Raw genomic sequence first — 27,181 nt, 5'->3', positions numbered from 1 at the left:
GCCTCTGAAATCCGAGCATAAGGCACTTCCCAGAAGAGCCCAGCTAATGCAGGGATTGCACAAATGACATTTCCTTTGTGTCAACACAACCTCCAGCTTCCTTTTCTGAAAGATAATCTAAGTTCCAAGCTGAAAGTGGGCAGTGCTCTGGGACTGACTTCAATAAGGATTGTAACAGTTTAATGCTAAAGCGTTTTGACAGGATAGACTGAAATCATAAGCATTTTCTCCCTCACAGTTACAAAACCTACTCAATAGGACTCAATATACATGACTCCAGACAGTATAATGTTTCAGATACTTGATGTTTCCAGATAAGTGGAAGATTTATTCAATTATTTATTCAATAATTTATTTTCTATTGAAATAGAATGTATCCTCTTCTATCAAAACAAATCAGTCTTGGGCAGTTTATATCTTCCATTTTGTACTGAAGCTGCATTTAAAAGGAATTAAATTTACTTTCTGTCACCCCAGGGCTCAGAAACTCATAAATGTTAGGAAACTTTTAGCAAGGTGGTTTTTGTTATTGAAAAAAGCTATGTTCTTAACATATAACACAAAAACATCTATGTAAACTTAGGCCATTTCAAAAGTATTTGTTAGAATTTAATTCAGTTGCTTAGCACATGTCATAGACTGCCTTTCTAAGAGGACTCAGCAGATAGCTAAGATATATCCTGTTTTCAAGGAATTCGCAGATTGCAAGGAAGATGCATATGCTTACACATCACTAAAAATTCAAATCATTACACTAAAAACTCCCATAGATCACCATATACAATTGCAGAGTTGTGTAGATATGGCCACCAGCTCTGTGGTCATTCCTAAAGGAAAGATGGAATTTCATGAGTCACAAAGTTGAGGAGACAGGGAAGCAAGTCATTTCAGTTAAATTAAACAAGGGAAGCAATGGTTTATAGGCAGGAAAGTTCATGATATATTTAGACGTAAGTAGGTAGTTGGGTGGAGCTGTTATACAGCATGGAAGCATCTGGGCCAGCTTGCAAATAGTGTTTAGTCATGATATAGGAAGCGTGGATGTGAATTTGTGGACAGTGGGAGTTGCTGAAGGCTTCTGAGCATGGAGAGTGTGTGATCAGAACTCAGCTGCAAGAGGCACATGCTGGCAATGGTGTGTAGGCTGGGCTGGAATGAAGAGAGGCAGGAGGAAGTGAGGCCTGGTAGGAAACTGCTGTAGTGGGTGGGGGTAAGGTGCTGAGGCCCTGGTAGAGGTTGGCCTCAGAGTAAATCTTAGAGATCTCTGATCTACTGTCTGAATCAGCCACTCCTGTTCATCCCACTTTCTCATACCTGGTTATTTCTGGCCTTGTTTACTTCTCCCTATAAAAGAAAACTGTTTTTTGCCTAACCCTTAAGACACTAGCAAAGCTTATGGCCAGAGGAGCCTTCCTCATTCAGTATTCCTTTTCCCCTTTACAATAATCCTTTTGAATAAACCTCTCCTTACTAAGTCTACATTCGTTTTTTTATTTGACACTATAAATTTGTAAACCTCAGGCTCCTGGCTTCTCAGTAGTTCTTTACATCAGCATCATCTGTAATAGTTCGGCCGCAGGGTTCTACTTGGCCATCAAGTTGCCACTGACAAGAACAGTATTTGTTCTATTCCTTTGAATTCACACGTTCTTTTCACTTTCCCAGTTCTGCTTTCAGCCAGTTCCAATCTCTAAGCAGACAATACTTTCTCAGTGTTTTCCATTATGTCTTGTCTTTTTATTTGAATTCACTTGTTCAATCTATATAAGGTCAGGAAACACCCAAGCCCATGGTCGTGTGCATAGGTTACAACTTCCTGCTAGTTTTTAAAAAGCAGGTACAGGGAAATGCCTAAGGAGATGATAACTGGTGTTAATTTTCTGAATATCTCTTACTAGCTTGATACTTGAATTTTTCTATCATCCTCTCTGTGCCTCAGTTTCCTCATCCAGTAAAAGGGATGTTAATATTTTCACTATTAGGTTCTTGTGAAGATTAAATAGGGCTCAAATACAAAAGCATTAAAATGTTCATTATTAATTAGCAAGTGATAAGTGATAAGTGATAAAATCTTCAGAAATGTCCTAAATTTAATTACAAGGGTCAGAAGATGGAGGAGAGGAGACACAGGAAGTTAATCAGCTAACCACTTCAGACCAAACCAACAAGACCATTTCACATTCCTGAATGTATATTGAAACCTTGAGTTAAATCCCATTGTCATCTTCCACCATGGCTATCACATCCTGGTTATATATAAAGTTTCCAGTCTATTAACCCCAACAAATCTAGAAACAATAAAGTCTTCTCCTTATGGATTGCCCTCCTATCCCCACTTTCCCCTTTTCATCATTGTCCCACCCCTCTTACCTATCATCTTACCAGTGTGTATTCAATGTAAAAATTTATGCTTTATTCTCTCATATTTTCATTATCAAAATACTCTTGGTTCTTAGGCCCTGTAGATATATTCTCAACTGCTAACTAGCCTTGCTGGTGGTACATGTAGGAACTCATCCCACAATGTGGCTCTTTGGTTCAATACATATTAAGGACTTCTAGGCAGCTTGCAAACAAGCAAGTCCCACACAATAATGGCAGGGGTGGACATCAAACACTAGAAAGGGCAGGAGTTGGTAAAGATAGTAAGGTGAAGATGTGGGGGAAAAGGTACACTGATAAATTGATGTGGTACTGCAAATTAACACAACCATTTTGGAAAGCAGTACGAAGATTCCTCAAAAGACTGGAAATGTAACCACTGTAGGACCTAGCTATCCCTCTCCTTATTATTCACCTAAATAACTAAAATCAGCATACTACAATGATACAGGCACATCAATGTTTATAATAGCACAATTTACAATAGCCAAATTATGGAACCAGCCCAGGTGCCTATAAACAGAAGTATGGATAAAGAAAATGTGGTATACGTACACAATGGAATTTTACTGAAACATAAAGAAGATTGAAATTATGTCATTTGCTGGTAAATGATGGAACTGGAGGACATCATGCTGAGTGATATAAGCCAGACTCAGATATTTAAAGGTCGAGTATTCTCTCTCATATGTGGAAGCCAGAGCCAAATAAGGGGGGAAATGAGGGAGGGATGATCCCATGAAAATAGAAGTGAGACCAATGGAATAGAGGAAATGGATTAAAGGGGAGGGAGAACTGATGGGAAAAGGGAGGAACTGTGGAATGCAATTGACCAAACTATGCTATGTACATATATGAATATACCACATTGAATTTCACCTTTTGTATTCCTTTAAAACACCAATTAAAAATAAACAAATAAAAAAAAGATCAGTAGAGTAGAAAAGGGGAACATGGGGAGGGAGGAGGGCAAAGTGCTGGGGACTGAAGTAAAGCAAATTGTATTCCATGCATGTATAATTATGTCAAAATGAACTCCCGTATTATGCGTTACTATAGTACACTAATAAAATCACTCTTTAAAACTGAAAAAAGATAGTAAATCAGAGTCCTAATGTAATGGGTCAGTTTCCAGTCCCATTTCAAATAATAAAGATATATATTCACACAGTTAAGGCAGAAACATTAAGATGTTTAACTTCTCTGTATATGAAATGTTGCCTCCACTTTCCTGATCAATTATAGAACATGCTTGTGAAGATAAGACAAATCTGTTTACCTTCACATCCTTAAAACACTGGCACACTCTATAGATAAAAGGCATAACATTTGATTTCACCTTAAAGATCAAGAAGAATGCCTTCTAAGATCAAACTTAGCCCAGGCATATTAGCAAGTTATTTTTATCTTTCTTTCTCATAAGTATGTTCTGATAAAAATGAGATTTTATTATGATAAACATTGAAGTCTTAAGGAAAAGATACCTGAAATACAAAATGTCTTAATGGATTTTCTAGTAGTAGAACTTAAGAGACAGAGATTTTGGTGAATGTCATTTATTGAGGGAGTCCTCTCAAGAGAAGGGAAGCAGAATAGGTTGAAGGGAGAAGACTAAGCAATATGATAATATGATCTTGACTGGGGATTAACTTTGGCCTGATCCCATGAGGAGCACTGAAACATGAATTGTACTGCAGAAATGAGGTGGAAGGGCTGACCACTTAAAGCTCCATGGGACTCAATCACTGGCCTCTGACTACTCCTAAGGAGTGAGCATAACCACCCTTGCAAGATGGTCATTTCTTGGATGATGATGTTCAAGAGAAGAAAGCATCTTTTAAAGATAGGCAACCAACACTCAAAGTAGCTGGGGATTTGGGTGCACCCACTGGTAAAGGAGATCTGGGCAGGGCACCAACAGTATCCACTCCTCAAAACTTCATTAAGTGATGTAATTTTTCTCAGTTTCATGAGTCCTTGAAGTCCATTTAATCATTCGTTTGGACCCTTCCTTTGCCATAACAAAATGAAAAAACACTATGAAGTCTTCATTCAACTACTTCCATGAAGTAAAAAGAGAATACCTCTATTAATAAACTATTTAATAAAGCAATACAGAAGACAGCAAGAAGACAGGCCCCAGGTTAAAAAATTAGCATTTAATGTGAATTTTCTCCTTAGCAATGCATTTTATCTCATATGGTTCACAGTTCCTCATTGTCAATTAAGTTTAACAATGTCCAAAACTCATGTGATTTGTCCTTTATCCTATAAGAAATATTGTTGTGTATTGTTGGGTCAAATTCTTGAACTTGAAAATATTCACAATGAAGAGAGAAGAATTGAGGTCAGTTCTATAGAGATAATGCAGAAATCGTAATGACAAATCTCTCATTAGCTCAAGTTCTCCAGAGAACAGAGTCTATATGCCATAGACCACATACAATCACAGAGCAGCAAGAGTGAGAGGGAAAAGTAAGTGAAATAGGAAATTAGAAAATGCAAAAAGAATGAGGTGTTAACCAGGGATGTGCTCCAGTTGGCAGCAGAGACATCTCTTTCCATGTTTGGAAGTATCATCTTGATACTTGTTTGTGATTGGCTGTAGTAGAAGTATTTATGCCATGGAAACAATCAAATACTGCAAATCAGGGCTTTTGTTTTACAGAATTGGTTTTTAAACATTTACCAGCATAGCACTGAGTGTATACTGGCCACAGCTTTGCAAGAAAATGCAGCTGATATGTTCACTGAACAGACTGAATGAAGTAGTCTACCAGTGAGGAAGAAGGGAGAAATATCTGTTGGTGTGTTAGTCAGTTTCTTTTACTGTCAGAAATACTAAGGTAAACCATCTTTCAAAGAGGAAAGACTTATTTTGGCTAATTGTTTGGAGGTTTCAGTCCATGACTGATTGGCCCTGTTGCTTTGGGTCTGTGGTGCACTCTATGTCATGGTGGGGGCATGTGGCAGATGAAGCCTGTTCACCTCATGGCAAGGTACAAAAGAAAAGAAGAGAAAGAGACCATGGTCCCACAATCCCCTTTGAGGGCACATACCCAATGACTTAAACCCTTCCAATGTGCCCTATGTCTTAAAGTTTCTACCACCCCCCATAGTGGCATGGGCTAAGAACTAAGCTTTTAACATATGAGGCTTTAGGGGACACTTATCCAAGCCATTACAGTAGACTGCCCCACAATGCTTATTTCAGAGAACATTAATTCCTTCAGGCCCCATACCCAGAGTGAGGTAGAGCCCTCACTAGGTTCTGAAGTTGGAGGAGTCAGAGCTTCTGTTAGTTCACTCTGTTTGAGCACTGAAGATGATCAAAATACGTGTGATAACTTTGTTCCAGAGTCTTTCCCTTACTGTGAGACTGAAGAGAACTTGGGAGATAAGGCAAACATGATAGCAGTTTGCCATGAAGCACTCATCCAAGGACTAGCAAGGTAGAATATGCCAAGAGAAAGCGAAGAGGCCAAATTGGATGGGATAAATCACCTTTCACAGAGGAATATGTTTTAGACAAGGATCTTAAGTAATGCAAAAACAGATGATCAAACTTCTGCTTGGTCAGAGAAAAAGAAGCAATAGGGAATTCTAAATATTGAGTGACCTTGTGAAAATTTGATATGACACATGCGACTTCTGACTGTCCATCTATCTCTTCTTTGACACACTCCTGATGGGGCGTGCATTTTAACATTAGCATATCCTAATTAATTTTCAAATACCAACACTTGTAATTCATGGAAGGCCAAACAATGCAAAGAAATTACTTATTCATTTGGAAAGGTCAGCCCAATTATAGTAGATAAAAGCTTGTACTGTCTTATGTCCCTAGTTAATGTCAGGTATGTGCCATTCCACACGTTCAATAAAAATGTGTTAACTCTACCATGCACTGGGAATGCAAGAAATACTAAAAAATTAGTCCAGGCCTTTACCTTTGAGGAATTCTTTGTTCAATGGAGGGAGAAAGGCATATAAATAAATAGACTAAATGCAGAGAGATAATAAGAAGGCGTATGTTAATTTGATGGCATATTTTCTCAAACAAGATGACAAAGCAGTGCTTAATGCCCCTACAGAACATGGACTTTATTCTGTAGGAAGGTATGAATGCTTAGTAATTTTGGAAATGGTCTTCTTGTCCATAGCTTGTAGTACCTGTACTGCATAGTGAGCAACCAAGGTTCAGATGCTGCACTCCACAGCTCATCATATTTCATAGATGCTGACTGCATGCACAAATAGAATCCCTTATTTAGTTCCAACAACAAGCACTTCACATGTATGCTTTCAAATTCCTCACAGGCCCCCTAGTGTAAACACTTTTATCATTCTTATTTTACAAATGAGGAAGCTAAATCCTAAGTTGAATACAAAATGTATGAAAGGTCACATAGTAAGTAGTATAGGTAACATTTGAACCCAGATCATGTTACTTCTAAGTTCATGTGTTGTGCAGATTGCCTGTCTAGTAAATTGTTGTTGATCTGTGATGAGATAAAGAGCTTCTGCCAGAGTCTAAATCAACTACATCAGTGAAGAATGTTGTTTAATTCACCTAACTTTTTTTGGATCAAGATTTCCTTGATAAAGTTAACAGTGTATATTGATTTACATTCCAGTGCAAGTTTCTTATCTTGTCATGAATCAGTACTTTGTGTAGCGCTACACTAAAACTATATAGCTTCCTAGAAAGATTGTGTCTTAGATTACTGTCATCTTCCTTCTTTCACATCTATGAATGAAGAATATTAAGTATACTTAGTATGTCTTGGGATAGAAGTAACTCTGAAAACCAGCTAGTACTCTAGCAAATCCATTACAAAATTTCCCAACCTCCTGGTCATGTTGAATACTCTTCATACCTCCCAAAGAAACACATTTTGGAAGGAATTGCCAACCCTAACATTGACCTGGGGAATGTTTTGTATTCCCCAGGACAAGTTCCTTGGCATTTTGTGAATGCTTTGACCCTTTCACACATTCTCCTGGCTACTTCTTGAAGTGCCCAGGACAACAAAAATGATTCGGACAAGCTCTTCCTCTCTGTTGGTGCCCACCAGCAATCATTCCTATACTCAGGGACTTAACTTATTATTTCCTTTCCTCCCTTGATATTCTGCCCTCATTTAAGAAGGCATATCCAGCAATTCCAAGAGAAATGAGTATAAATGCTCAGAAAAATTATATAGAGGAATGTTTGGAGCAATTTTATTTATAATAGCCCCACACTGGAAAGAACCCAAATACTCATCAAAAAGAGAATGGATATGTGAATGGCAATACGTTTAGACTCATTCATACAAGGGGCTAGAATACAGCAACTATAAAGGAAAAAGTACTTGTATATATACAACATGGATGAATCTTGTAGACATAATGAATGCAAGTAGCCATACACAGAATACCTACTGTATGTTTGTGTTTATATGAAGTTAAAGGACAGGCAAACTCATCTTTGTTGATAGAAGTCAGAATAGTATTTACCTTTGGGGTGAGTGGAATGGATATAGATTGGTAGGAGAAACAAAGGAATCTTCTGAAGGGCTGGATATGCTCTATATCTTACTCTGGAAACTTCAATGAAAAGAAACATTTTTTAAAAGTTCTCTGGAGAAAAGAAATATTAAAGGATTTGGGGGTTAAACTCAAAATGTGCACAACTATTGACCCAGCAATTCCATTTCTAGATATTTCTACTAAATAAACAATCATGAATTATGCACAAAAATTAGTATCAAATCATTTGAAGAGCCTCATTTATAATTGGAAACAATTGGAAACAACCTGAATGTTCCAACAATACAGGCTCTGTTAAAGAAATTATGATAGAGTCATATAATGGACTGCTAAGTAGAAATAAAAAATGAAGTTGTAGAGAACATTCCATCATGAAAAATGTTAACAATATTGAGTTTACAGAAAAATAGAAGGTTATAGAGTAGCATGTAAAATGTGTCTATTTTTATTTTTAAAGTTGGTACATGTGCATACATCATGTATATATGTGCAGTATATATATGTACATAACATACATATGTGCATGTTATAAATATGTATTTAACTTGTATCTCGAACACTGGAAGTGGATTTATTTGCCTACATGTTCAACTTAGAGGTTATTTTATGGATACCAGTTTATTTCCATCTTCAGACTTTTAAAAATTTTTCCAATATTTTCAACAATGAACATTTATTACCCATATCATCAGAAAAATATTAAAAACAAAGCCTGTAAACCTTGTGCCTACTAAATAAAGTCTGTAGATTTCTAACAATGCCAAAATGTAAATGAGGTTGTTAGACAAAAACAATCTGCATCATTTTTTGTGACCTAATATAAATTATCAGCCAAACTTCAAATGGGTAAATTAAACTACTCTGAAGCCAGTGATTATACTTGGGTGATCTTACAGTAGAATCCCTTCACCAGTTTTGAATAATAATAAATATGTAACCTAGTATCAGTAATTCACCATTGTAGGAATCTTCAGGTAAACCAAATACTTGGAAAACATCCATGATTTTCTAGCTGAACTTCTTGATGGAAATAAAAAATGGTAATAACACAGTTTTAATCCAAGATTTCTCCCCTTTGTCACTTTTACCTCCAAGAAGTTGTCAATAAAACCAAAGGGAAATTTCACTTCTCTGAAGTTTCATAATATAGAGGTTTTTTTGGTATCAGGAGTTAGGAGTCGGTATTGTCAGTTCCTTCCATTTATCACTGAGTGCCTATGGAACTTAAGAGAGATTTCTGTTATTTTAAATAAAATGGGGATAAGGATATCTGCCATAGCAACATCAACCACACTGACAGTTTATTTTAATAATTCCAATCAATTCTAATTTTCATGGAAGCCACAGCTTCCTGAAGTTATCAGATATAACCATGCCTATGTACTTTGTTACAAAACCCCTACAAGGGATTGCTGTAGGCGATTGAATTTTTTTTCCAGTGGAGAAAGGTAACTATGGTAACTATTTTTATCTACTAACATTACATTATAATTTCATGTTGGCTACAGCTGCCTACAGCTTTATTTGTAATAGTAAACCATTATGGGAATCCTTGAGAATACTATTCTAGAAGCTCCAGTCTTTCTTTTCTTCCTTTACCTGCAGAGTAGTCATTAAAAGAAAATTACACAGACACAATAACCCAGATAGAATTTTGAGGATATTTTTGAGCCATTGCTTTAGCTTCTGGTGTGTGATTTGTTTTAATGTATTTCACCTTTTTTTTCAAAACAGACTTTTCTTAGACTATATGTGTAAAAAAATTACATCACATTGTAGTAGTTATACTATATTGTGTATACTTTTTTTTAATACATCAGGGATTCCCCTAGTTAGCTGCTATTTTTATTTTTTCCCTTAAAGTCTCTGGAATGAGTTTTGGGCTGATGAGCATGGGAGTCAAACTTGATGATGCAAGTTTGGAATAAATGGAGGATACTGGCTGTCCTATCCTACCTACAAGAATGTCTACAGAGTTTATGTGCGTGAATGTGTGTGTGTGTATGTGTGTGTGTGTGTGTGTGTGTGCATGTGCATGTTGTACATATTTGTGTGTTGGTGAGAATTGGTGGGGGAATGATAACAGTCAACCAGAAATAGCTTTAAGACCAATTGTCAAATTGTGATTAATATACTAAAAAGTCTGGTCTGACCCAGCTATCCCACTCCTTGGTATATATCCAAAGATTTTAAACCCACATTACTACAGTGATGCAGCCACACCAATGTTATAGCAGCTTAATTCACAATAGTCAAACTATGGAGCCCACCTAGATGCCCTTCAACAGATGAATGGGTAAAGAAAATGTGGCATATATACACAGTGGAATATTACTCAGCCATAAAGAAGGATGAAAATATGACATTTTCCAGTAAATGGGTGGAACTGGAGACTATCATGCTAAGTGAAATAAGCCAACCCCAATAACTCAAATGCCAAATGTTCTCCCTGATTTGTGGATGCTAGCCCACAATAAGTTGGGAAAATGTAAGAATAGAAATTCAGCAGATTAGACAAAGGGGAATGAAGGGAATGGAGGGGGATAGGAAAAGAAAATCCAGTGGACTAAATCTGAAATAATTTTCCTACATACATATATGAATACACTACAGTGAATCCCACCATTATGTACATCCACAAGGCTGAGATCCTAATTAGAATAAGATATATTCCATGCTTGTATAATTATATCAAAATAGATTTACTTTCATGAATAACTAAAAAAAAACAATTAAAAAATTTAAAACTCTGGCCTACCAAAAATATTCAACTAGGAGTCAGCAAACATACTGTGTAAAGGACTATGTATTAGTTTCCTAGAGCAGCCACTAACAAATCATCACAAACATGGTCGTTTAAAATAACAAAAATATCAGAAATGTATTCTTTCATAGTTCTGGAGACCATAAGTCTGAAATCAAGGTGTTGGTAGGGTTGTGTTCTCTCTGAAGTTTCTGAGGGAGAATTCTTCCTCTTCTAGTTTCTGGTGGCTCCTGGCACCCCTTGGCTTGTGTCTACATCTCTGCTTCCATCTTCACATGGCTTTCTGAGTGTGGGGTGTGTGTGTGTGTGTGTGTGTGTGTGTGTGTGTGTTCTCTTATGTCTTTTATAAGGGTATTTGTCATTGGATTTAGGGCCAACCAGATAATCCAGGATGATCTTATCTTGAGATCCTCACTTATTTACATTTGCAAAGACCTTATTTCCAAATAAGGTCACATTAATAGGTTCTAGGTGTTAGAACATGGTTATATCTTCTTAGGGGTCACCATTCAACCAAAAACATGTCAGATAATAAGTTTTCTATGCTTTGAGGGATATATGGTTTTATGGCAAGTATTCAACTCTGCTGCAATAGAAAAGCAGCTATGTACAAAAATATGCACACAAATGGATGTGACTGTGTTTCAATAAATCTCTATTTCCAAAAACAGGTGGTAAACCTGATTTAGCCAATGCATTATAATTGACTCCTCTTAAAACTCTTTTTTTGGAATTCATGGGCCTTAATTTTCTAGTGATACCTGAAAATACTGGCATTAAATCAATCATTCCTGGGCACAAAACCTCAGTTAAAGCCAAGCAAATTTACCCAATGCCATTTGAACAGTTTTTCCTATCTCCCACATTTTTTGCTTACTAACTGTACAGTCTCTTTCTTGCCTGAAAAAGGAGAGAGTGCTTCATGTGAAGAGTTGTTATAAAGTACTTCAAAAGTTAGGTGTACAGGGCTGGGTGTTTAGCTCAGTGGTAGAGCACTTGCCTAGCATGTGTGAGGTCTGGGATTTGATCCCCAACTGAAAAAAAATAGGCATGCAGGCAGTTAATACCATTTGGCTGCCAGGCCTTCCTTCCTTTCTTTCCTTCTTCCTTCCTTTCTTCCTGCCCTGATGCTCAAAATCATGTCCTTGTGCATGCTTAGGCAAGTTCTCTACTACTGACACACATCCTCAACCCCTAAGGGGTGTAATGCACATGACTTTCAGTTTCCTTTATAAACTTGCCTAATAATTCAGCACTATTTTGGAACAATGTTGCCAGATAAATACAGGATGCCAGTTACATTTGAATTTTCAACAAACAATGAATAAATTTTTATTATAAGTAGGTCTAAATTATTTCACAGGGTATACTTATACCAAAAAAATCCTATCTGAAATTCAAATTTAACTAGACAACCTGTATTTTTATTTGCTACATCTGGCAGTCCTAGCCCTGAGCACTTCCTACTTTTGTGAACAGAAACATGTACATTTCTCTTTATCCTGTGACAATTGAAGCAGTATCTTACTCATCCTTACTCGTTGATTTTGCTATGTTGAACCATTTTCAACTTACTAAATAACTTATAAAACAAGTCTTATTCTATGAAGTGACATAAAGGTAAATTATATGTGCAATAGATAATTTTGTCTTTGCCACTATTAAACAAGAACATAATATTGTATGATGATTCCCACTTTTATGTAAGAATATTCTAAACTACAGATAGTAACATATGCTGTCAGTGAGCATATTAAAAATTAAATACAGTAACTTCAGGCACCAGTGTGATTAGAGACACAAATGCAAAAAAAGATTGGGCTCATTTACAATGAGATAATACAGATCAGAAATAAGCAAACGTTTTCTATAAAGAGTCAGGTGGTAAATATTTTCCACTTTGTGGGTCATTAAGTCTCTGTTGCAACTACTCAACTCTAACATTGTAGTGCAAACACAGCCATACAGGATACATGTATAAGCGAATGATTGTGCTTGGGTTCTAAACAACTTTATTTTTTATAGATGATTATAGAATTGAATACATAAAATTAAAAGATTTTTAGAGACCTCAGGGAATACTGTATATCTCTTCTAAATAATTTACTTCATTCTGTACAGTATTTCAAAGTTTCCAATAATACTACAAATGAACTCTTCAAATTTTTTCTTACTAATTACTATATTTTGTAACAGATTATGGATGTTGTGAAGGAAAGTTATTGACTTGTGTATGTTAATCTTACATCTGGCTTACTTTCTGGTGTTCTAATGTTTTATTAGAGTTTGAGTTGGTTGAATTGGCTTTTTCAGGTGAATAAATTATACAAACTGCAAATCTTGACAGTTTCTGATAGTCACACATTTTATTTATTTTTCTTATCTAAATGCACTAGCTAGTAACCCTGGAATAATGTCAACTGAGAAGCAAAAACAACTTGTTTCTTTTTCAGTATTTAGTTTTTTCCATGTAAGTGACTTTATTAAACTTTTCAAAAATTCTTCTGCTTCTGTTTTCTGTTCTTTGCTTCTGCTTTCAGTATGAAGCAGACATCAGTGAGTTCAACTTTGTTATACATCAGGACTTTGGATTGAAACCCTAAAGCCAGAGGATGTGACTTATTAAAAATACTGCCACTGGTCCAATTTAATTAATTTGTTAAAGGGCATATAAAACTGTTAGATTGCACATAAAATATGAAAAACTCATTTCTATCCCAAACACTAGTAAAGGGTATGGGTTTTGGCTCAAACAAATCATTAGGGACCACTGGATAATGTGGAGTCAATTAGCATGGCCATCAGAATAGTCAGCTTCTGGATTCTGAGTAAGGTAGTACTTTAATTTCATAATAAACTCATACTGTAGATGGATTAGTTCTGCAAACTTAGGTGCCAGTTATTAACTATTGTCACCCAGCTCCAAACTGCCATCTATTTGCTGGTCCTTGATGCTGAGGTTGGGACTTCAAAAACACATTTCTACTTTGCCAACCTATTCCTGCTAGGCTCTGTCACTAATAGTGTATCAGAAACAGACTGTAAGGCCAAAGAGGGGAGAGGGACTTGTTTTTTCCTGTCTTTTTCCTTTTAGCTTCCTAGGTAATTCCTGTTGGATTACTATTTCTATCATCACCCCAGCCTCACATCTTTACACTGGAAGTTTCCAGGTCTTCCAGTAGTTAAATTGAATTTTTGCTTTTTCAACATGAACAGAGCCAGCATCATTGCACTTCACTACCACCCTGAGACACCAGCACCCATGAAGCCATGTGCCTTTCTCAGGGCTCAGAGTTCTAACTCCATGGACCCTCCTCTTGCAAGCCTCTATAGTTTTACAACCCCATTTTCTTCCCCTTGTTTTTGCAAGGTTGAATTCTGCTTCTTGCAGTTGCTACTTCTACAATACCTCTGTGTTTTATCTTTTAGCCCTTTCAGTTCTGTATTTAACTCCTTATACCTAGTTAAATTTTGCTTTGTTTTGTTTTGGTAGTTGGTACTAGTGATTGAACTCAGCAGTGCTTAATCACTGAGTCACATCACCAGCACTTTTTAATTTTTTTTTTTTTTTTACTTTGTGACATGGTCTTGCTAAGTTACCTTGGCATTCACTAAGTATCTGGCTGGCTTTGAACTTGTGATCTGCTTCAGTCTCCCAAGCTGCTGGGATTACAGGTATGCACCACTTTGCCTGGCTCATAATTATTTATATTAAATTCTTTCTGCTAAAATTACTGCTGTGACTTCTTTCTCTTGGCTGGATGCTTACAGATACTTAACTGCAGATAAAGACTTCCTTAGTGGTTGTGTGAATTCACATTAGCTCTACTGCAACTGAGATTTTCCTTGCATTGCCCCTCTTTTTGAGGATGGTTTACTTTTTGAGAGTAGAAGGCTATAGTTAAGGATCATAAGTTACTCATCATTAAGATATATAGATATATACCTATACAAACATAAATATACATGAAGATGCACATAAAAACACACACATACACAAACACACACACACAAATATGCCTTTATTATTCTTTTTGTAGTGCTGGGGAATCTAACCCAAGGACTCCTGCAGGCTAGGCAAAAACTCTATTTTTATTTTTTACAAAAATTAGTTTCACTTACATCTAGTTCTTCTCATTGCTTAAAAGACTTTTCTGCCTTCTAGAGATCTGAAATTCAAATGACAAATTTATGAATTATCACTTTTTACAACAATTGGAAAGTAAAACCATTTTGGGGGCTAATATATATCAAAGTTTCCAGAGTCTGGGCACTTTCAAGGCCCAGAGACCCAGACCCAGCCCAGCAATGCTGGGTGAGACTTCCACACCTGGGAGGCAGGCCCAGCACCCCTGGGTGAGACTTCTGCTCCCGGGAGGCAGGCCCAGAGACCCAGGCCCAGCCCAGTCCAGCCCCAGCCCACAGTCTAGCACCTGTGCTGTGGTTGACCATCTGTCAACACATGGAGGCGCCTCTGCCCACTAGCAGGGATTATACCCCACCTAGAGGCCACCATCCCTAGAGGGGCAGCTTCCTTTTTGGGTCACTACATTATCAAGGGCCTCCCAGACTTCAGGCTACTGAAGTCTAGGAGGTTCGAACAGTAGTACTGTATAGTTTTACTGTAGATTTTTTTTGTTAGTAGTAATATTATAATTATTCCTATTATACCTATATTATTTCTACTTTTCTTTTCTTTTACTAATATTTTTCTCATCCTCTCTATTTTCCTCTTATCTGTCTCCTTGGAGGCTCTCTCTCCCTTTTCACATGCTAACAATTTCTTTTAATTCCACTTTCACTACTCCTATGACGTAGTACCTCTATAGAAACACTTCTTATCTCATTAACATTGTATCCTACACTCCTCCCCATCCTCTTTATCCACCTTTAGAAATCGTGGTCTTTATTCCAAACCTATTGACTAAGCTGTAGATAATAATCGAACTCATAATCTCTGTTTATTAAGACAATATGGTTAATATCTTAAAAGGAATATTTCAGTTAAGGATGCATATTCTTTGTATGGTGTGCTGCTAATACTGATCTCTAACCTTAAGGTAAGGTTTTGGAAACCTGCAGGGACACTATAAGTCTATAGGGGAGAAACTGCAATACCTAATATTCACATTCCTAGAGGGGAAGATACATGAACAATATGAGAAAACAAGGGAAGAAAGTGTCCCAAACAAACCTAGAAGCCACATCAATAAAATACAATGACAGCATGGCAGAAGAAATGTTGAAAAGAGAGTTTAGAATGTACATAATTAAAATGATCAGAGAAGCAAATGATGACATAAGAGAGCAAATGCAGGCATTGAATGATCGCACCAATCAACGGTTAAAAGAGCAAATGCAGGAAGCAAAGGGTCTTTTTAATAAAGAGACAGAGATTCTGAAAAAAAAAAAAACAAAACCTTGAAATGAAGGAAACAATAAACCAAATAAAAATTCCATAGAAAGCATAACCAATAGGCTAGTACACTTGGAAGACAGAACCTCAGATATTGAAGACAAAATATTTAATTTTGAAAACAAAGTTGACCAGAGAAGATGGTAAGAAATCATGAATGGAACCTCCAAGAATATCATGAAAAGACCAAATTTAAGAATTATTGGGATAGAGGAAGGCACAGAGAAACAAACTAAAGGAATGAACAATCTATTCAATGAAATAATATCAGAAAATTTCCCAAATCTGAAGAATGAAATGGAAAATCAAGTACGAGAGGCTTACAGGACACCAAATGTACAAAATTACAACAGACCCACACCAAGGCACATTATTATGAAAATATCTAACATACAAAATAAAGACAGAATTTTAAAGACTGCAAGACAAAAGAATCAAATTACATTTAGAGGGATACTAATACAAATATCAGCAGATTTCTCAACCCAGACCCTAAAAGCTAGAAGGGCCTGGAACAGCAATTTTCAAGCTCTGAAAAAAATGGATGCCAACCAAGAATCTTATACTCAACAAAACTTACCTTCAGATTTGGTGATGAAATAAAATCCTTCCATGATAAACAAAAGCTAAAAGAATTTACAAATAGAAAGCCAGCACTACAGAACATTCTCAGCAAAATATTCCATGAAGAAGAGATGAAATACAATGATGTAAATCAGCAAAGGGAGGAGTTACCCTAAAGGAATTGTCAAATAAAGGAGAAACCAAGTAAAATTAAAAAGCAAAAATAAGCCAAAATGACCTGGAATACAAATCATATCTCAATGGTAACCCTGAACATTAATGGCCTGAACTCATCAATCAAAAGACATAGACTGGCAGATTGGCTAAAAAGAAAGACCCAACAATATGTTGCCTGCGAGAGACTCACCTCAGAGAAAAAGATACCCATAGACTAAAGGTGAAAGGATGGGGAAAAACATACCATGCACATGGACTCAGCAAAAAAGCTGGAGTATCCATCCTCATTTCAGATAATGTGGACTTCAAGCCAAAGTTAGTCAGAAGGGACAAAGAAGGACATTTCATACTGCTTAAGAGAAACAAATCAGCAAGACATAACAATCATAAATATTTATGCCCCGAACATTGGCTCATCCATGTACGTCAAACAAATCCTTCTCAATTCCAGGAACTAAATAGACCACAACACAATAATACTAGGAAACTATAACATGCCTCTCTCACCACTGCACAGATCTTCCAAACAAAAATTGAACAAAGAAACCATAGGTCTCAATAACACAATTGATAATTTAGCCTTAATAGACATGTATAGAATATTCAATCCATCAATGAGCAAATACACTTTCTTCTCAGCAGCACATGGATCCTTCTCAAAAATACATCAGACATTATGCCACAAAGCTACTGTTAGCAAATACAAGAAGATAGAGATAGATACTACCTTGTATTCTATCAGATCATAATGGAATGAGTTTGATATCAATGACAAAATAAAAAACAGAAACTACTCCAACACCTGGAGATTAAATAATATGCTATTGAATGATGCATGGATAACAGAAGACATCTGGGGAAAATAAAAAATTCTTAGAGGTAAATGAGAAGGAAGATACAACATATCAAAATCTCTGGGACACTATGAAAGCACTACTAAGAGAGAAATTCATTGCCTGCAGCACATTCAATAAAAGAAGAAAAAGTCAACAAATAAATGACCTAACAGTACAGCTCAAAGACCTAGAAAAAGAAGAACAGATCAACACCAAAAGTAGTAGAAGACAAGATATAGTTAAAATCAGAACTGAAATCAATGAAATTGAAAAAAAAAAGAAACAATCAAAAAATTGATAAAATAAAAAGTTTTTTCTTTGAAAAAAAAAAACAAAATTGAACCTAAACCAGACAGAGACTCATCAAGGAAAGAAAATTTCAGACCAATATCCTTAATGAACATCGACGCAAAAATTCTCAACAAAATTTTAGCAAATCGCATACAAAAACATATTAAAAAGATAGTGCACCATGATCAAGTGGGTTTCATCCGAGGGATGCAAGGTTGGTTCAACATCAGGAAATCAATAAATGTCGTTCACCATATCAATTGACTTAAAGTCAAGAATCACATGATTATTTCAATAGATGCAGAAAAAGCATTTGATAAAATATAGCACCCCTTCATGCTCAAAACACTAGAAAAAATAGGGATTGTGGGAACATTCCTTAACATTGTAAAGGCCATTTATGCTAAGCCCATGGCTAATATCATTCTAACTGGTGAAAAATTGAAAGCATTCCCCCTAAAAACTGGAACAAGGCAGGGATGCCCTCTTTCACCACTTCTATTCAACATCGTTCTTGAGACTCTAGCCAGAGCAATTAGACAAACCAAAGAAATTAAACGGATACGAATTGGAAAAGAAGAACTCAAACTATCCCTGTTCGCTGATGACATGATTATATATTTAGAGGAACCTGGAAATTCCACCAGAAAACTCTTAGAACTCATAAATGAATTCAGTAAAGTAGCAGGTTACAAGATCAATGCTCATAAATCCAACGCATTTTTATAAGTAAGTGATGAATCTTCAGAAAGAGAAATTAGGAAAACTACCCCACTCACAATAGCCTTGAAAAAAACAAAATACTTGGGAATCAATCTCACAAAAGAGGTGAAAGACCTCTACAATGAGAACTATACAACACTAAAGAAAGAAATTAAAGAACACCTTAGAAGATGGAAAGATCTTCCATGTTCTTGGACAGGAAGAATTAATATTGTCAAACTACCTAAAGTGCTATACAAATTCAATGCAATTCCAATTAAAATCCCAATGATGTACCTCTCAGAAATAGAGCAAGCAATTATGAAATTCATCTGGAAGAATAAGAAACCCAGAATAGCTAAAGCAATCCTTAGCAGGAAGAGTGAAACAGGGGGTATCGCAATAACAGATCTTCAACTCTACTACAAAGCAATAGTAACAAAAACGGCATGGTATTGGTACCAAAATAGAAAGGTAGATCAATGGTACAAAATAGAGGACACGGACACAAACCCAAATAAATACAATTTTCTCATACTAGACAAAGGGGCCAAAAATATGCAATGGAGAAAAGATAGCCTCTTCAACAAATGGTGCTGGGAGAATTGAAAATCCATATGCAACAGAATGAAACTAAACCCATATCTCTCACCATGCACGAAACTAAACTCAAAATGGATTAAGGACCTTGGAATCAGACCAGAGACCCTGCAGATTATAGAAGAAAAAGTAGGTCCAGATCTTCAACATGTCGGCTTAGGACCAGACTTCCTTAACAGGACTCCCATAGCACAAGAAATAAAAGCAAGAATCAATAACTGGGATAGATTCAAACTAAAAAGCTTTCTCTCAGCAAAGGAAACTATCAGCAATGTGAAGAGAGAGCCTACAGAGTGGGAGAATATCTTTGCCAATCATACTTCAGATAGAGCACTAATCTCTAGAATCTATAAAGAACTCAAAAAACTCTACTCCAAGAATTCAAATAATCCAGTCGACAAATGGGCTAAGGAAATGAATAGACACTTCACAGAAGAAGATCTACAAGCAATCAACAAACATATGGAAAAATGTTCAACATCTCTAGTAATAAGAGAAATGCAAATCAAAACCACCCTAAGATTCCATCTCACCCCAATTAGAATGGTGATTATCAAGAATACGAGCAACAACAGGTGTTGGCGAGGATGTGGGGAAAAAGGTACACTCATACAGTGCTGGTGGGGCTGCAAATTAGTGCAGCCACTCTGGAAAGCAGTGTGGAGATTCCTTAGAAAACTTGGAATGGAATCACCATTTGATCCAGCTATCCCACTCCTTGGCCTATACCCAAAGGACTTATAATCAGCATACTACAGAGATACAGCCACATCAATGTTCATAGCTGCTCAATTCACAATAGCCAGACTGTGGAACCAACCTAGATGTCCTTCAATTGATGAGTGGATAAAGAAACTGTGGTATATATATACAATGGAATATTACTCTGCCATAAAGAATGATAAAATTATGGCATTTGCAGGCAAATGGATGAAATTGGAGAATATCATGCTAAGTGAGATAAGCCAATCTCAAAAAGCCAAAGGACGAATGATATCGCTAATAAGTGGAGGATGCTACATAATGGGGGGAGGGTAGGGTTAGTGTTAGGGTTAGAGTTAGGGTTAGGGAGGGGGGCAAGTATGGAGGAAGGAAGCACTGTATAGAGGGAAAAGAGGGGTGGAAGGGGTGGGGGGAAGGGAAAAAATAACAGAATGAATCAAACAACATTGCTCTATGTAAATTTATGATTACACAAATGGTATGCCTTTACGCCATGTACAGAGAAACAACATGTATCCCATTTGTTTACAATAAAAAAAATTAAATGAAAAAAAAATAAACAAAATTGATAAACACTTAGCCACACTAACAGAGAAGGAGAGAGAAAACTCAAATTACTAAAATTTGGGATGAAAAAGGAAATATCACGACAGACACTATTGAAATACAAAACATAATTAGAAGCTATTTTGAAAATCTATACTCCAACAAAATAGAAAATCTCAAAGACTTAGACAGGTTTCTAGAGACATTTGATCCACACAAACTGAATCAGGAGGACAAACACTATTTAAATAGACCAATTTCAAGCAATGAATAGAAGTCATCAAAAGCCAACCAACAAAGAAAAGTCTGGGACCAGATGGGTTCTCAGCCAAGTTCTACGAGACCTTCAAAGAAGAGCTCATTCCAATACTCCTCAAAGTATTCCAGGAAACAGAAGAGGAGGGAACCCTTCCAAACTCATCCTATGAAGCCAATATTACCCTGATACAAAACCAGACAAAGACACATTAAGGAAAGAAAATTTCAGACCAATATCCTTAATGAACACAGATGCAAAAATTCTTAACAAAATTTTAGCAAATTGCATACAAAAACATATTAAAAAGATAGTGCACCATGATCAAGTGGGTTTTATCCCAGAGATGCAAGGTTGGTTCAACATCCGGAAATCAATAAATATAATTCACCATATCAACAGACCTAAAGTTAAGAATCACATGATTATTTCAATAGAAGCAGAAAAAGCATGTGATAAAATACAGCACCCTTCATGCTCAAAACACTAGAAAAAATAGGGATAGTGAGAACATTCCTTAACATTGTAAAGGCCATCTATGCTAAGCCCATGACCAATATCATTCTAAATGGTGAAAAACTGAAAGCATTCCCCCTAAAAACAGGAACAAGGCAGGGATGACCTCTTTCACCACTTCTATTCAACATTGTCCTTGAAACTCTAGCCAGAGCAATTAGACAAACCAAAGAAATTAAAGGGATAGGAAGAGGAAAAGAAGAACTCAAAGTATTCCTATTTGTGGATGACATAATTCTGTATTTAGAGGAGTCAAAAAATCCCACCAGAAAACTTCTAGAAGTTATAAAAGAATTCAGTTAAGTAGCAGGATATAAAATCAATGCTCATAAATCTAATGCATTTTTATTCGTAAGTGATTAATCCTTTGAAAGAGAATTTAGGAAAACTACCCCATTCACAATAGCCTCAAAAAAAAATACTTGAGAATCAATCTCACAGAAGAGGTGAAAGACCTGTACAATGAGAACTACAGAACACTAAAGAAAGAAATTAAAGAAAACCTTAGAAGATGGAAAGATCTCCCATGTTCTTGGATAGGCAGAACTAATATTGTCAAAATGGCCATACTACCAAAAGTGCTATACAGATTCATTGCAATTCCAATTAAAATCTCAATGACGTACCTTACAGAAATAGAGCAAGCAATTATGAAATTCATATGGAAGAATAAGAGACCCAGAATAGCTAAAGCAATTCTCAGTAGAAAGAGCGAAGCAGGGGTTATTGCAGTACCAGATCTTCAACTCTATTACAAAGCAATAGTAACAAAAATGGCATGGTATTGGTACCAAAATAGACAGGTAGATCAATTGTACAGAATAGAGGACATGGACACAAACCCAAATAAATACAATTTTCTCATATTAGACAAAGGGGCCAAAAATATGCAATGGAGAAAAGATAGCCTCTTCAACAAATGGTGCTGGGAAAACTGGAAATCCATATGCAACAGAATGAAATTAAACCCCTTTCTCTCACCCTGCACAAAACTCAACTCACAATGGATCAAGGACCTTGGAATCAAACCAGAGATGCTGCACTTTACAGAACAAAAAGTAGGTCCAAATCTTTGTCATGTTGGCTTAGAACCAGCCTTCCTTAACATGACTCCCAAAGCACAAGAAATAAAAGCAGGAATCAATGATTGGGATAGATTCAAACTCAAAAACTTTTGCTCAGCAAAGGCAACTATTAGCAATGTGAAGAAAGAGCCTACAGAGTGGGAGAAAATCTTTGCCACACATACTTCAGATACAGCATGAATCTCCAGAATCCATAAAGAACTCAAAAAACTTTACAGCAAGAATACAAATAATCCAATCAACAAATGGGCTAAGGAAATGAACAGACACTTCACAGAAGAAGATCTACAAAGCAATCAATAGATATATGAAAAATGTTCAACATCTCTAGTAATAAGAGAAATTCAAATCAAAACTACCCTAAGATTCCATGTCACCCCAATTAGAATGGCGATTATCAAGAACACAAGCAACAATAGGTGTTGGCGAGGATGTGGGGAAAAAGGTACACTCATACAGTGCTGGTGGGGTTGCAAATTAGTGCAACCACTCTGGAAAGCCGTGTGGAGATTCCTTAGAAAACTTGGAATGGACCCTCCATTTGACCCAGCTATCCCACTCCTTGGCCTATACCCAAAGGACTTAAAATCAGCATACTACAGAGATACAGCCACATCAATGTTCATAGCTGCTCAGTTCACAATAGCCAGATTGTGGAACCAACCTAGATGCCCTTCAATTGATGAATGGATAAAGAAATTGTGGTACATATACACAATGGAATATTACTCAGCCATAAAAATGAATAAAATTATGGCATTTGCAGGTAAATGGATGCAGTTGGAGAATATCATGCTAAGTGGGATAAGCCGTCCCAAAAAACCAAAGACCAAATGATCTCTCTGATAAGCGGATGATGATACATAATGGGGAGGTGGGAGGGAGTGAGGCAAGAATGGGAGAAGGATGGATTGTATAGAGGAAAAAGAGGGGTGGGAGGGAGTTGGGGGAAGGCAAAATAACAGAATGAAACAAACATCATTACCCTATGTACATGTATAATTACACAAATGGTGTGACTCTACTTCATGTACAATCAAAGAAATAACAGTTGTATCCCATTTGTGTACACTGAATCAAAATATGTAAATAAAAATAGAATTTAAAAAATCACTTTCACCAAAGTAATGCAGTCTTGTCTGTCAGAAAATGTTGTTTAAGAGAGAGAAAAATGAAAATTCAAGACACAATAAATTGATGAAGAAGGCAAAATATGGGAAGTGAATTTATTACCCTGTGTAAGAGATCATATGTGTGATCATACATATGATTATATGAATGCATCTTTATATATATGTATATTTGTATATAAACATCATTGTCAACATATCTAATAATTAATATATTGAGGGAAACCACCTTTGTGTAAGAAGTAAATTATTTTTCTCCCATGGAGTGATGGGTGTAGAGAAGTCATTGAAAAATAGCTCAATTAAGCTGGATGAGAGTGAAATATAAGCACCTTGGTGGGTATTTCCTCAACTTTCCTCAGGCACTAAGACATGGGATGACATTTGAAAGCAATAATCCTAATAGCTATAAATACTTGGTATTGAGAGCAGTCTCTCTCTCTCTCTCCAGGAACTTTAAGTTACTATAGGAAAGCCCAGCACATATTAAAGTTTATGATGGAGGGGAATTCACTGATAAAACATCTGATCCTGTAGCTCTAGAACCGCCTGATTTTCACTGTTATCATAAAGCTTTTGAAAGTTGAGTGGGAGGACCTAGAAAATTGAGCAAACCAACCCACCTTCATGTGCTGAAGTGAATAACACAATTTAGGTTGCATCTGTTAATTACTGATTCAATTCAATTCAACATGCCTTCCAGATAGATACAGACACAAGTGTATGCATGTGTGTGCATGCACATACAAAACTTCTATGTTTTCTATGTCTTTCCATTAGTCTATTTATTCATCCATCCTAGACAATGAGCTAGGCACTGAAGAGCCAAAAAATTGTCTGTCCTCAATCCCTTGGCATTTTCTTTACACTTTCCCCGTGGTTCTAGAAATGAGGGAAAGAGTAAACGGCATGGAAATAAATAATTTTACAAAAAGTGTTCCAGAATATCCTATCTCCCATTTTAAGAGCCACTGTTAAAACTCAGGTGACAGTAAAAATGGACTTGATTCTCTTCCAAATTCCAGGATGTTCCCCTTCTCGGAACTTTTAGCTCACATTTCTAAATGTTGTAGAATCATTTTCCACCAACCACTTCTCTGCCTGGCAAATGATCTCATGCCTCAAGATTCATCAACTCTGAATCCCTTTCCTTTATTCTTTTTGTTTAAATTCTATTGTAATTGATGTATTTTATTGTGGACAAATATATGTAAAAATAAATGAACATCCCAAGGTATTGTGACATAGATGTAAGCAAAATGAGGTTTCTTAGTATGCAGCACAGAAGTGGAAAAAAGGAGAGTGCACAGTGTTGGTACAGAGGAATATTCAGGCATTGGTTACCAGGATGTTAGGCCTGGTGGACCTGGCTTACTTACTGGCAAATTTAGTCTTACCTGGTAGATGGTCCTCTCTTACAACACATTTCATGCTATATTACAGTAAGCCCTTTAAGTGTTCTGCCTCTAGCTACAGACAAAGGCAAAGACCTTGTCTTGATTTTATGTCTCCAATGCTTATTTTAATGCCTGGCACATAACAGATGTCATAAATATTTTCTGTTCTGAACGAGTTTACTGGCAAGTGGACATGCAAACATGAGAACCTTATAGAGTTTTCTGCCCATACTTATATTTTACATAACTGTGTCCCTTTTTCCCAAGTTAGATTTGAAAGTACTTGATGGCAGAGCCCGTATGAGTCTTTGCTTTATTCTCTTCCCTATCTATTATCAGTGCAAAAGATGCTGACTGAGAATTGCCAGTGTCTCTTTAGACATTGAATAAATCTGTTGGCTTTAATTTTTCATTTAGACTACCTGGTTGTAAACTTTTTTCACAATCATATCCAAAGACCAATACTTTCATTTCCCTGAAGCAAATACCTTGCATTATACAATGAAATAGACTGTTCAAGGCTCTTTCACACCCAGTGGTCAAAACCCTTATTCATCCTCATTTTTGAATTTTAACAGGTTCCCAGAAACAACTGCTAGCATTTCCTTCAGGGATATAGCAAATACTTCAATGCAGTTTGAAACTGCCAATGTGTGCATACAGCGGGCTCTTTAGTGTTGAAAAAGTTGAAAAATAGGATGCAATGAACTGAGTTCAAACAACATTCTAACTTTTATGTACACAAAGGAGTTCACAAGAACTCATATATTTCCTTTGGCTGCAGGTGGGTTTTTCCTACATTTCCTTCTCTCAAATTAGCATCATCAGCCAGTACTTTCACAGGAGAGGAAAGGGATGGAAACCCAGCAGTCAGAATAAATAACAGCAAGGAATGTCTCAGGGGGAAAGTGAAAACATGAGAAGTCTGTGGCCTCCTTTATGCTTGTTAACAGGTTATACAACAAGCAGGTGGCATAGTCTCACAGGAAACATTTATTGTCAGATGCTCATCCTTAAATTCAAGGGTAATCATTTCCATCCCTACCTATATCCCAGAGGGTAGGAAGCACATCCACAAAACAGCCTTGAATATCAATGTAGGTGATATAAATTTTATGCATGATAAAACTGTTTAGAAATAGATTTGATTTTTCTCCTACTCCTCTGCTACAGGTGTAAAGAAGATAGTAAGAATGTAATTCCCGGGAAAATTATTTTGGTGATTTATAAGAACACACTTGCCTCATTTTGTCTTGAAGCATAAATCATTTCCAAATGTGCAGTTAAAGTGTAGAAAATCATATAATATACCTTTACACCTACAGCAAGATTAAACTGATAAAAATGTCTTATTTTTTCATCTCTTTTTAAATAAAGTAGTACAGATACATCTGTAATCACTTGATCCCTCCCCCAACTCCTAAAGTGGATGTGTTTTGTTTCATGCATGGTTTTTAACTCTGACCACGTAAGTATAAATCTGTAACCAAATTACAGTGTTTCTGTGTTTTCAACCTCATATAAATGATATAGTGATATATATTGTGTGCTTTGCTCCTTTCATTCAATATTTTGTTCTTTAGAATTGTTCTAGGTCACATATGTAGATCTAGTCCATGCATCTTCAGTGTTTTATGATATTTCTTTTCTGAATAAAACAACTATACATTATTTTTTCAAATGATGATTAGATTATCATCAATGTCCCACTAAATCCTCTTGTCTTCCTATGCACATGGGTAGAAATTTCTAGAAATGAGATTACCCAGTGTGTGTGTTTATCTGCATCTTTAATAACTATTGCATAAGTGCTATCCAAAGTAATCAACCATTTCTAGTCTGTCATCAATGCTTTTGAGTTCTTGTTTCTTTATGTTCAACTCTTGCCAACATTTGGTCTTTTCAGACTTAACATTTTTAAGTGTGAGAATGGCAGAATGATATTTCATGATTCTTGAATGATATCTCATTATTCTGGTTATAGATACAACAGAGTAACTTTCCATATGACTTATTAGCCATTGAGAATTTTACTTCTCTGAGTTATCTGTTTATTCCTTGCTCATGTCTCTTTCTAGGTTATTTGCCTTAACAAAGCTTGCCTGTAAAACCATCTGGGCCTAGTATTTGTGTTATGAATAGATAGATTGTTGATTTTACTTCTTTACCAGTTATGCTTTTCAAACTCACTTTTATAACAAAATATGATTTTGTAAAATGAAATTTTCATTGTCATTTTACTCATAATTTTGAATTGTGTA

The sequence above is a fragment of the Sciurus vulgaris genome, assembly GCF_902686455.1.
Source record: "Sciurus vulgaris genome assembly, chromosome: X".
Taxonomy (NCBI): Eukaryota; Metazoa; Chordata; class Mammalia; order Rodentia; family Sciuridae; genus Sciurus; species Sciurus vulgaris.
This window is presented reverse-complemented; position numbering follows the sequence as displayed.